This window comes from Anas acuta, chromosome 1, assembly GCF_963932015.1.
Source record: "Anas acuta chromosome 1, bAnaAcu1.1, whole genome shotgun sequence".
Classification (NCBI taxonomy): domain Eukaryota; kingdom Metazoa; phylum Chordata; class Aves; order Anseriformes; family Anatidae; genus Anas; species Anas acuta.
In genome coordinates, this window is record NC_088979.1 from 65110653 (window position 1) to 65124303 (window position 13651).

The 13651-nt window shown below is 35.9% G+C and overlaps 1 long non-coding RNA gene across 2 annotated transcripts in view; it reads right to left on the bottom strand.

The window, feature by feature from the left end:
* The window catches only part of LOC137850146 (uncharacterized), a 34171-nt gene extending 21269 nt beyond the window's left edge, over window positions 1-12902 (bottom strand). Inside the window, exons 1-4 of one of the 2 annotated variants that reach the window (XR_011092301.1) lie at window positions 12740-12902; window positions 10790-10942; window positions 6327-6389; window positions 1075-1661 (exon numbers count right to left, since the gene is read on the bottom strand). This is a non-coding gene — a long non-coding RNA (uncharacterized lncRNA). Of the gene's footprint in view, window positions 1-1074; window positions 1662-6326; window positions 6390-10789; window positions 10943-12739 lie in introns of those variants that run through there. The other variant, XR_011092300.1, reaches the window with a different exon arrangement.
* Between the last annotated feature and the right edge of the window lie 749 nt (window positions 12903-13651).

Here is a 13651-nt window from a genome sequence, read left to right on the forward strand (position 1 = left end):
TGTAGGCAGCTTGAATCCTACAAGGATTAAAGGCTACACATGCAGTAGAAACTTGGTTTCATAGCATTTCCCAGTATTTGCTTCTTCAACAGCAATTGCTTTCACTCTATGTGCATTTCTTTCTAATTGCTGTGTATCTCCACAGAGACTTTTATATGAGTGTGCTGCCAGCTGGACTAGGATCATAGGTGGCCATTACTGGACATTTGGGTACAATGGCTTGAATTAAGGCCAGCTGAATCCCACTAGCAGCATTTTCATTCTTCTCTCAGACACAGGCTCACCCATAGTATTTCTTCTATAGTACAGACATTTACAAGGCTATCAGTACCATCAACAGACGTCAGTAATAAGATCTAGTCATTTTTTATTCTTTCCATAGTTCTACTAATGACTTCAGGGTAGAAACCCTGAACAAACCATACTTATATTTTTAACTCGTCTTAAGGAAACCATTCTAAATTCCCAGTGGAGACAAAATGATGGAGTACTCTAGAGGAACATCCTATTCATCAGTGTGCACCTCCAACTCTAGCAGCCATGTTTCTTTGAGTAAGATGAGTGGCACACAGGGTCTCCCTTTCTTCGTATCACTGAAATGTTTAAGATTTATAACAAAATCTGTTTTCTGTATGTAGGCTTCACTATAGAAGCAACGTACTTATGTGAACAGCTGGGTGGAGAATGCTAAAATTGCTAAAAAGTTTTGTTCATTATGTAAGTTTAAAGCAGATGAAGGAAGCAGAAATGACAGATCTCAGCTGAGAATTTTTTTCTTCTTTTCTAAATTCAGTATCCTCAACTCTAACAGGATATTATCTCTTTTGATACGTATTTTCCACTTTACTTCTGGGTTCTCTGATATGAAAATGCTCTATTTAACTATTCCCAGGGCACCAGAAACATATAGAATGGACAATAACAATATTTTATTTGCAACATCAAAAATATAAGTGTAAAACAAGGGTTTGTACATTTTTGAAAATCATGAAAAAAAAAAATCACTTTGAGTTGTTGTCCTCCAAGACAATTCATACTCAAAAATACATTATTTGTACTCTTTCTAAAATGTTGCATTTTTTTGTTTGTTTGTTTCTCTCTCTCTCTAATCCAGATTTATTAGTATGGGAGGGTGAACAAGCTGTGGAAAATGTGAAGCTTTTCTATAAACATAAATGATGAAAGGTGAAACACTTGCAGGATTTGTCTGTGAGGCCATATGTATAATTTCTTTCATATTAAACCTGAATTATTAAAACTGCAGGTGAAGATGATCTCAATGAAAATTACAGCTCAAGTGTTACAGAAGTACCCAGGGCACATACGGATGCACCAAATAGTACAAAACACAACATTGCATCTACTAAGGAGTAGATCACTAATCCACTCAAGGTCTTCATCCTGATCTCCAGCATTCCCACTGAGCAATTTGAGCTATTTGAGGGGCAGTTCCCCCCTGCCCCAGCCTAGAATAGTAAATATGACTAGCAGGAAGCCTGGAGAACTGACAGTATCAATGACAGAGTGAAGTCTGACAGAGCATGGCACAAAGCTTTATTGGTCACAAGGAGATAGTCAGCTATGACATTCCTTTCCTTCACAATTCACATGATGCTCTGACACCACTTCTTTGAAGATAGTATTCAAAATACACCTGAAATCTAAGCATAACAATAACATATCAATTACTTACTTACACATTCAGGAACATCAACAGAATATTAAAAGGGACTTAGAGAAAATTTGAAAGAAAATGTCTTTCAGGTAGGCTATTCTCTGGAATGCAAACTCATAAAAAATGTCTGGGGCTAGCATCAGCCTAGTAGAAATGAGCACCAGTCTGGAGATGGTATAGAAAGCACCCCGGACTTTGACTTCTCTCTATTTCTTTGAATAGAGAATTTCAGAATTTCTTTCTGAAACACAGAAGACTGTATTTCGTTTCCCAGTATGGTGAATGCTGTATGTGTATATTCATAAGCTGAAGTTGCATCAACCCCTTGGCTCTGCACGACACAAACAAAATTTCAGCTAGTGTGTGAAATCCTATCCTCAAGAAAGTCCATGGCAAGATCCTCATTCACTTCTTTGGGGACAGGAATTCACCCATGATGTCTTGTTAGTACTCTTTTCAGGAGGTAGCAAGCTTTTTCACATGAATCAGTAATCAGTGTGCTGCTTTCTTATACTCTCCTATACCTAAAACAGAAATAGTGTTACACTGCACTTCTATTACCCTTGGCAGCCAATTTTCTCCTTTGTCCACTCAAATGCAACCTTCCATCCTTTACTTTTTTTTTCATTTTTTTTTCCCAGCAACACATTTTTATAGAACAACATAAAAATTATTATTAAAAAATCAATGCTCTGCTAACATTTATAACTTATGTTCCAAAATCATGGACATCCTTCCTTAACTGGCCCAGACCTTCTATGGTTCTGCTGGAAGTGTTTTCTGAGACTGCAAAAACCTCACATAAAGACTCTAAGCATATAACATTTCCTATGTTAGTGGGTTTTGTCCAATGATTATTTATATATTTATTTATTTAATGTAGAATATTGTTGCTGCTGCCAGAATTTCTAGACAACCACAAGTGTCATTAAACCCTGGGCTGGACAAAGTGCTTCAGACTATTCTGTCAGTAAATAATCTCTCCTAGGTGAAGGGAGGAGTTGATGACCTAATAGCTCTTTCACTATTTTAAAGCTTCTGGGTTCATGATGCCTCAGTTCCTGGAGTGGTCCTTGAAAAATATGTGACATAGGAAAATAAAAATATTTTTTCATTGTCAATCTGCATAACACAATCCTACTTGTTAGACAGGACTAATTACTTTTAAATTGTGCTTAATTTGACTTGCTGTGATAGGTGATGTGGCAAAGTGCTCTAAATTAGGACTTTCTATCTGCAGTGTTGGTCATTATAGTAAGTAATAACATCTCCTCATGGGACTTAAACATCAGATGAACTGAGTGGGCACTTTTTTACATTTTGAGAAGGATCAGGGTTTGGCTTTCCATAGCAGTGCAACAGGGGCAGCTGGTTCTATTCTACAGTTGGATTAGGGTAGGCTAGGCAATAATGATGTAAAGGCAAGAATGGCATTTGAGGAGATAAGTCTCATTCAAGGCAATCCAAGAAATTATTCATATCAATGATAAGAAGATACTTCTTTTTAAAGGTCAAATGATCAGTTCTGAATTTCTGATGAAAAAGGTCAGCATTCCCTCAAATTCTCTGAGACTTGGCATGAAAAACCCCAGTGATAACATCCCTGCTACAAAATCCAAAATTCCCAATGAAGTTCCTCATATTTGCTAATGCACATTTTCATCTGTGGATCAAAATGAAAAGCTTTACCAAAGAAACAGTTAGTTCTGTACCCATTGCCTGTGGGTCTAGAGCTAACTCTGGACGGAGGAGTGGATTATACAAACTCAAGCTAGATGGTGGGAACCTGCTGCCCTCTTCTGCCTTGTGGCATTAACAAGTCACACTGCTTGGATACCAGGCAATTTATTAGCTATTGATCGCTCTCTCCATTATGTCTCCTAAAATGATATACTATCATGACTGGAGAATCATTACTGGACTACTACATCTAGGGAAGTGATAACATCTAGACATCATCTAGGACATCATGCACAAAAGGGCCCACCCAATATTTCTGTGAGGACATAATTAGTACCCAAGTACGCATTTCAAGATTTGGCTCTGGGTTTTAGGTACATTGAAAGATTAATGCATGCAGGCTTTTGAGATCCTGCATGTCTCTATTAAAACTGGAGCACAAAAAGGCAACTAAAATTACGTAATATCCATGATAGAAGAGATTTCTTTTTTCTCTTCTTTGAAGCTAGAAACAAACAGGCACCATATAGTACAGGGAGTTACTACGATAATTAGCTTTTTTTTTTTTTTTTTTTTTTTTTCTTCTGAATACTATAGCAAACACTATGAGAGTAAAATTCAATGCATAATCATGGCTGGTCTAAAAATGACAGCTGTTCTGGAGAAGATTGATGTATACACCAATCTCTCCTGTAAAGTATTCTGTTTCCTTGTCTCAATGTTTTGTTGTTGTTATATTTTTATTATTTTTTTGTTTTTTATCTATATGAGTATGACTCTGTTTTTATGTGTATTGCTATCATTTACTTTTGGCTTGTAGATATATCTAGATAGACTTATTACTCTCACATTTGTTGTAATAGTAAGAGGACAATTTAATTCAACAGTTAAGAAATCAGTCAGACAAACATTCAGGAGAAGATGAAAAGGAGTCCACTCAAAATTCTAGCACATTTTTTTAAAGACTGTTGCCAAAAGGTTTTTCATGTATTAAAAATCCCTTTCAATATTAAAGTAAGTAATAGATACCTCACATGGTTCTAATTAGGAACAGACTGAAAATTGTCTGTGACATCACTTAAAGACTCAAAAGGTTTCATTCACTATGATTACATATAACAAAGAAATATTGGAGAAGGGTTGAAAAAGTTTACTTCTTGTCAGAAAGCCTGGCTCTATTCTTAATCATGAAAACATTTGCTTATTAATGGTAACAGAAATAGTAGGAAATAAGTGACCACAGTTGTAGACACATCAGAACACACATTGTAGTATGGAGGGAGCATGAAACCTGAAGGAGACTTGCATTTTCTCTTCATTTCATTTCCTTTGCTGGGCAACAGACGTGCAGAGAAAAAGTACTGTATTTTCCTCAAGATATCCTCCCTGGAATGTCAGGAATTGACAATACCAATGCAATGGGAAACGATGTCTGATCTCCCGGTTCTTCAGGTTTCATTCAGCTAAACAAACCCTCCAGGTCTCACAGTCCTTTGGGGCCATGCATTAAAATAACTCATATATATTCAGAGTCCCTCCTAGACATCTTTGTGTCATGAGCATCCTTCTTGGAGGAGACCATTTTCTCCTCCTAAATCCAGCTGAAGAATAAGCACTGCATGTGAGGTTATCGAGGGGGTGGGCACTTAAAGGATGAGAAACAGCAACAATGAAGTAGCATTACCATGAAGGGATGGGGAATACCCAGGAAAACATGTAGGCTGACATGTTCTTTGGTATACTTAGTTTGTCTATGGGCAGATTGCCACAAAGAGAAAAAAAAAAAAAAAAAAAGAAAAAAAAAGAGAAAAAAAAAAAGGAGGGGGGAAAGCGAAAGCCTATACTTTATTTATTATTTAAATAAACAGTTTTATGCTGCTTCCATTTTGTGCTCAGTTTTACAACAATATGAGTCCATTTTCCCATCATTCTTTAATATCTATATTGTTTAGGACTTTATATACTGTATGATTAGTTGGCATTGGTACTGTTCAATCTGTACTAATCTGTATGCATTTATATTGTGTGAGCAGTTCTCTAATTGGTTTTCATCCAAGTAATCCCACAGAGAATAAGGTTACATGCTGAAAAGGGCTGAGGTGAGAGCATGGTTAAAAGGGGAGTGCAAACTCTTTTCCCATCCTTATTAAGAATGCTTTTCACATCTGCATTTTCTAAAAACATTTCTGAACTCCCTTTCTGTGAATAAGCATAAAGTCTATTCTACAGCAAAGAAATGCACAGAGAGAAATGAATCTTTCAGAGAGCCCCACCCATCTCTGTTTTATTCGTCCCATACTGCTTTATGGTCAGCTAAGGATACGAAAAGTAAATAATACAATATAAAAGTGAAAGAAAAAAAGAAAAAAGAAAAGGAGAGAGAAGAGAAGAGAAGAGAAGAGAAGAGAAGAGAAGAGAAGAGAAGAGAAGAGAAGAGAAGAGAAGAGAAGAGAAGAGAAGAGAAGAGAAGAGAAGAGAAGAGAAGAGAAGAGAAGAGAAGAGAAGAGAAGAGAAGAGAAGAGAAGAGAAGAGAAGAGAAGAGAAGAGAAGAGAAGAGAAAATACCTCTTAGTATAAAATACCAAATTTATTTTAAGCAAACAGAAAGTTCAGAGAACACAGACTAAAGATCTTTTTCTAAAGGTGACTAAAAGAATTGCAAAAAAATAAAAAAGAAAAAGGAAATAAATATAAAAATAAAGAAAGAAAGAACAACAATAACAATAATAGGAAAAAAAAAAAAGTAACACAATATTTTCAAGCTCAGCTGTTTTAATCTATATCTGGCCAACTTACATAAAGATACCTAAATTTCAGGTACTTCTCACACCAGAATTTCTGAAACAGTTTGACAAGTGGTGCAGGTACTCAAGGCATTCATCAAATGGTTATTATGGTACTTGAGTTGTAAGAATATATATATATGTATATTTATAAAATCATTTAATAATAACATACTTTCCTATTCCTACCTGAAGGGCATTCATTTAGCTGAGTTTCTTGGAAGGTGCTTTGTATTTTCACTTACACACTTTCTAAGGGGAAAAAAAAAATGTGGAAGAAAATTAGGTGGAAGTTCTCCTTTTCCAGAAAAATAAGGACATATCTTGATTTGCTTCAGAGAACTGCATATTTAAATTTGAAAATACCTGCATACAGCCACTATGTATCATGCTTAGATCAAGTTCTAGCTTTATGTTCTTTTTTTCCCTCTGCCTTAAAATTAAATAAATAAATAAAATAAAATAAAAAATCCCACAACTTAAAGCCAACATAGTGAAAACTATTGTAAAGTATTGCATACTTTTAGTACATACCCATACTCACATTCTGAGCAGGTATTAGAATATTTATTTTAAAAACACAGGTTTTGCTTACCATATTCACATCTTTCAATGGCTGGTATTTAGAAGAGCCTTTTTGAAATGAAAACCTCTAGCTACTGTACATCCTTGCTGGCATGAAAATACAATTTCACACAGCTAAACAAAAGTGTTTTGTTTGTTTGTTTGTTTACTACTTAAGAAACAGATATTCTAAAATATTTTTCTGCACTTAAAGTAAGGTAAAAGATAAAATTCTAGATTTTGCTCAGAGCCATAGAGATGACAATTTTTCTTCAATTAGGTATCATCCTATCCAAGCAATAAATGTTAATCTGAACTTTAAATAAAGAAGACAGTGTGCCACTAAAGTTAGAAAGGATTTGTACCAAAGAATAATGTAAGTCTACTGTTTCCCTCCCCCATTTATGAACACTACCATGCTTCTTTTCTGCATTATCTTCTGGTAACCATTTCTGGAATATTCTTAAAAGCTGCTAAGATGATGCATTAGAATTCAGGCATGTGACAGATACAAAATTAAAGTTGACCTTCTCTGTCAGATAAAATAAACAGTTACCATTAGCAGCTTTGTACCTTCACATTTAACTCCCTATTTTCTGCCTCCTTAGTTTGGGTGCATTAGCTGACTGGTGCAAAAAAGACCCCCGGCAACACTGACTCCCAGTGGATGCATCACAATCCCTGGATCGTACACTTGGCTATATCCTTTCCTACACAGTCTAATTTCACATCTGAAATGATTCACTCTTCAGTTTGTCACACAAGAATAATATAAACAGGAGTTGCCAAGATTTCTTTAAAAATTCCTAAGTCTGTATCTCTGTTAACAACCTGTGGTTTGTCCTGGTTGCTATTAAGAAATTGTATCTATGTTTGCATTTTCATGATTTTAGTAGTCATTCCAAATTTCTTGCTAAGGCTGGTCAGGTGTGTTGAGAACATCCTTCTATTCACCTGACAAACTATTAAAAATATATTTACTATGGGGAAAGTATCCATTAAAATATACAGCTTTTTACCAAACTTTAAAAAGTTGTTTTTTTTCATTATATGGTGTAGACAAAGTGCTTCTCCTCTACAGAGAACATCAGGATTCTTCAGGGTAATTAAGTAAGGATGACTGTCATATTAATTTTGATGGAAACAAGCACAAGATTTTTACCATCAGATCACACAAAAACACACACTATACACAATTAAATGAAGAATCTATATAAAACACAGGAATCATTTTACAAACATTGGTGCAGCAATTCTGTCATGAACTTTGACAAACACACAAAGTAAGACAACACTCTTGCGTGAATTTTGACTATTTTTCATGCATCTCATGATTTGGGAGTTTACCATATAACCATATCCTAAGCCTAAGTAGGTGTTGATGGTAGAGTAAATGCATTCCCACCTCCATTTTCTTTCAGTGGCTGCAGGATTTTTCTATTGCTGTCCATTGGGATTTTCCCCATATTTTTCTTGTGTTCAATAAGGCATGGTATAACTTTGAGGAGAAACCTACTACACTAACAGTTAAATACAGGCTGTGTTAAATTGTTGGTAGGACATAGATTATTATCTTTCCCAAGACTAAAGTACATACACTGAAATCAGAAACTTTTTTTGTCCTTTGATCTAGGAGCAGAGGAGGATTTAAATTCTCAATCCATACATTTGGATATTTTTCTTAGAATTTTGTATTTATTTCCTGCAGTGACAATATCTGAAGACTTGTTTTTGTATTTTTAATGTATACACACACATACACACACACACAAACAAAACTAAAACCACCACCTATATATATATATGTATATGTATATATATATATATATAAATTAATGCAGATTTCTTTGAGCTTGTAGGAGAAAATGCATAGAGGACATCTCAAAGTTTTTAAAAAAAGCCATACTTTCAATATCCAAAACATACGATCCCAAGTTTCAAATCATCCTAGTATTCTTTGACTTCTAATAACATTTTAGCATCCCACTTTGTATTGTTTTACCTGACTGATTAGACATCAAACCACCTTTAGAAGGCTTACACAGAACAGAAGTAGAAAAGAAAGATTTGTTTCTGTCAAAAAAAAAAAAAAAAAAAAAAAAAAAAATCATAAGCTCAAGGGCCGTTTAACTTAGCTCAGTCACTTAGTTTATTTTGCATTAGAGGAACTTCTCATTTAATTTACCAGTCTATAATAGGTAACTTTTTTCAATATAAAGCTAAAGGTCACTATTATATGTAAGGAAAATTAAGCCGATGTTCTTGGTTGCCTTACAGTTCTCCTAGTTCAACTACTCCAATAAATGAACATGTACAACAAGCCGAAGGGCTTTTTATTACAAATTTAATTCATTTCTCTAGACAACTGTGAAATTTGCCATTGACATTAGTCATTACCCCAAGGCGAACTAAAAGATGATCTCAGTTAATAAATGATCCTTAACAAGGAACGCTCCTATCTTCTGTGATATTGGCACAGGCACATTTTATTAATGCAGGACTAGCTTCCTGCCAGAACACTAGCATTCACGACTATTTGGTGTGCTTGTTTCCTCTTCCTGCTCCTGATATTAATAATTATGCAACGGGATAATTAGCAACACAAAGAGACAGTACTATGTGCTTGCAGCTAGATTTTCAGCACGTTAACCTTCTGGGAAATAAAGAACAGAAGCAAAGAGTCTAGCCAAATAACCAATGCAGGTTGATTTCACAGTGTGTAAAAGGCTAATTATCTGTGAAAAGTCTGACCTCAAGTAACAAAATTACACAAATGTGCAGGCATTTTATTTTAAATAAAACTCAGATGCACTAGTTCATAATGTGAAGAATCATGGTTAATAACTGTCTTTCAGGACTATTTATCTATATATAGGTTTATAAAAATAAAAAGAAATCCAAGAGGGAAACAGCAGTCTCCCGCAAAATATTAGCCAGTTATCCAAATACCTGCAGAGGTATGGTAAAATATTCCCCCCGCCCCATCTCCCCCCGCCCCCACCCCTTCCCCCAACCATTGCAGTGCTAACAAAAAATATACCTAGTATGTGACAGAAGTAGGTTAAGTGCATTTTGTTTACGGGAGACAGGCTACAATAAAAAGCAGAAAATATTACTACTTCTTTACAGATACCATGTGTAATTCATTCTGATATAAGAATATTTATCCACTACCAGTAATAACAAACCACAATTTTTGTCATGAAAAAAATAAATTGTATTTGCAAAAAGCAAACACATTACGGAGTGTGTAAAAATGCAATATTCCCATTTTCTAGTCAGAGTTCCAATTTATTGAAGTAACAGAGCAGAAAATGCACTGACAGCTGTTACATTTTATTGCGAATTAGTATATACGTTTTATATCCAGTGAGCAAATGCATGATACATTGTATTCCAGTAATTGCCACTGGCTTTCCAAATGGAAACTGAATGATCTTAGTGCAATTACACTCAGGAGAGTAAGTGTAACAAGCTACAGTTCTACATTATAGCTCTTTAACAATACCAAGAATTTTACTCTGTTTAAAAAAATAAATAAATTAAATGAAAGGTCAGACTGTATCTATAAAGGTACAGAAATATACATTTATACATCTACAGATGCTAACATGAGAATTTCTGCTCTTCTGGGTTAGAATAGGTTACATATATGACAACCTATATGGTTCAAAAAGTTTGTTAGAATGCTGCTTAAGTTTTCTACTACTTTAGTCATTCCTTCAGCATCGGTAGTTTCCTGAGGGTGGTGGGGGAAATGGACAGAATGTTTGGAAAGTTTCAACACACAAAATCAAAACTTCTCATTTCACACAAGAAATAAATGTTTCCTGTTCCTTGACAAAACACTAATGTGCCACTATCCTTGCACAGAAAATATAACATTTGCTTTGAAAAATTTAACATATTATCTTCAGACACATTTTAAATGTTTGTTACGGTATGATTTTCCCTCCCCCAGTCATCACCTGAGATACCAACACTCCAAAGAGAGCCTAAGTGCTGAGAAATTAATAGTTCAAGTGCATTAAGGGGGATTGGGGGCAGGGGGGAAAACATTTTTTTTATTATTTTTATATTTTACTAACCTTCATAAAATTTTAAAAACCATTTCGTTGGGCAACCAGTCTTGTGACAGCTTCTGCACCTTCAAGCTGTAGCGTGAAGCACTCAGGAAAGCCGGCAGTCTCCTCCCCTCTAGTGGCTACCAGCTCTCTTTGCAGCAAACAGAGGAGAAAGGCCTATAGAGGACCACCACAGGGCCATTTGTGTCATTTGTGTCATTTCTCTAAGCTTACAAGGGGAGAGGGAAACAACAACAACAACAAAACCACAACCACCACCACCACCAACAACAAAAATCAGAGAGGGCAGTCTACCAGTGCAGCAAATAAAAATTATCAGTCATTTAAAACAATATGATAGTAGCAACTACAACTTAATCAACACCAACCTGCTGACATAGATTTGCAATTTGAGCAGGTTATTAGTGATTGAATTAACAGCATGTCACAACTCGTATCTGATTTATTAAAGGAAGCTGACTAATGCAACAAGGCTATAAACAACATGCATGGAGACATTTTTCAGGCATGCTGACTAGTGCAATAGAGCCCATGAAAAACAGAATTAGAAACAATCTCTCTCGTTTTGCCTTATTTGCAGGTTCTTAATGTTTCTTGCATATCAGTGGTGCTACAAAGCATGAGAATCTAGACTACAAAGTCGTACTCCAGTGGAGTGCAGACCCTGTACAAATAGTCACAAAAATATCAGTCCTGACACATCTAGTAAAAGTGTTCAATGGGGTGGGTAGGGACAGGGAAGCAATAAAAAAATCCCAGATACAGAGATGTGCCGTGATCTCAGCAGTACAATAGCCTAATTATTTATTATATTTTTCATTATAGTGATCACGATGGAAGGTTTTAAGAAGAGATGAAAACTACGGAGTGGGGCAGCATGGTTTTCTGGAGGCTACCTCTCTTCCTAAGTATGTAGAATAAAGCAGGAGAAAGCACAATCTCTCTGATGTTGCGCAGAAGTAGTCAGCACTTGCAGTACTTTGATGGGTGAGGGCTAATAGCAATTTACAAGTACAAAGAAGTCTATATAGACCATGGATTAAAATTCTTTCACTTTTCAAAATTTGTCCCTGAGCAGGATTTGCTACAAGCCCCACTCTTTGCTTCTGTATCAGACCCATACACAATCACCAATACAAAAGTAAGACCTTTCACAGCTTTCACAAAACAATTTATTTCAGAGGAGCATGGTAAACACATTTAAGCGTGAGCTGTGTAGTTTAGATTTGGTGATGTATCCAAGTCCAAGGGTAACCAGACCAGATTTTGATTTGCGCCCACTCCTAATTCTGAAACAATTAGTTACAGCCCAACTAGTGGCTTGAGAGCATTTTCATGAGAAACAAGAATTTAACATAAAACCACATAACCAAGAAAATTCAGAACTGAAGCTGTCAATTCTTAGGCCAAATAGAACACATAAAGAGGCTTGTTAATGCTGAACTAATTGGCATTCTTAGCTTGACAGTCTCAGCAGAGAGACCAAGGAGTGAATAAGCATGGAGACTAAACTACCCTCTTACTCACAGGTGGTCCCTCTAGGTTAGGACTAAAGCACATTTGGAGATGAAGAAGTGAAGAGAAAAACATGTACCAACTGTACTGCTTCATTCACGAACAGAAGATTTTATCCAGCACTGAAGGCAATGCAACCAATTCTTAGCCACTGGCTACTCTGACAGCATTAGTTAGCCTGAAAACAAGCAATGGTTTCATTTCCTTTTAGCAATAGTTTATGTTTTATAATTAAGGAAGGAGGCTGATATCCTCCAGCCACCTCCATCACCATGTTAGCTTCTATAGAAATTTATGAAAAATTCCAATCTGATAAATGATGTGCTCTGTGAACAGATCGGGATAACTGCAGTATTTTCAGCCACACACACTCAGGGGAAAAAAAAATCACCTCTGCATCCTTGAGGATACTAAGTACAAGCCAGGGAATAAGTGTACCTGCATACTTAGCCCTTCTGACCCACGCAGCAAGCTCATCCTGTGTAAAGGTGGGTATTTCTCTGGCAATTTTTAGGAGGTGAAGATCAGTTTTTATGTCATGCTTGAGCCCCTGTTATTTACAGGTAGGTCTGTAGTTCTCAGGGGTCTTCACAAGATTATTGATGCCTCATTACCTCTGGAAGGAAGCAATAAGAGGGTGACAATATATTTGCTTCAGGTGGATTGGTGCTCTGTGGTTCTCTATAGAACACTGTAATATGTTTCCTGTCTTTCCCATTGAAACTGTGCTGCATTGCAAGAGGAGGTATTGAAAATAAGATGCACAATATTAACACTGAGGATAATTAATCACTGGAACAAATTACCAAGGGCCATGGTAGATCCTTTTTCAGTGGGAGTCCTTAAATCAATATTGAATAGCTTTTTAAAAGGTATGTTCTAGCTCAGCTACAAGTCATAGGGTTCAATGCAGAAATTACAGGATGAAATTCAATGACCTATGTAATACAGGAAGTTAAGTTAAAATATTGCCTTGTAGACTTCTAGTCTTAAAATGAGTTAATTTATTAATTTGATGCCATAAGAAAAAATAAATAAATAAATATAGAAAAATAAGGCTGGGAAAAGATGACCTATCTTGACACAGCAGTTCTTTAACTGATGTAATATCAATGTAAATTAATGAGGAAATCTTGATCCTATAAATTGTAAAGTGGCTACTTAAAAATGACATATTCATAATTCTCCAGATCTGTTCACTTGCTACATTTTTCTCCCTTGCCTAAGGTATTCTGAGTGCAGGAATGGAATATGGTGACAATGGCAGTCCCAACTCCTGGGGCCATCTGGGGATTGTTCAGCCCCAGTGCAATTTTGAGCAGCCTCAGGGCTGCTCTAAGTTGTGCCAGC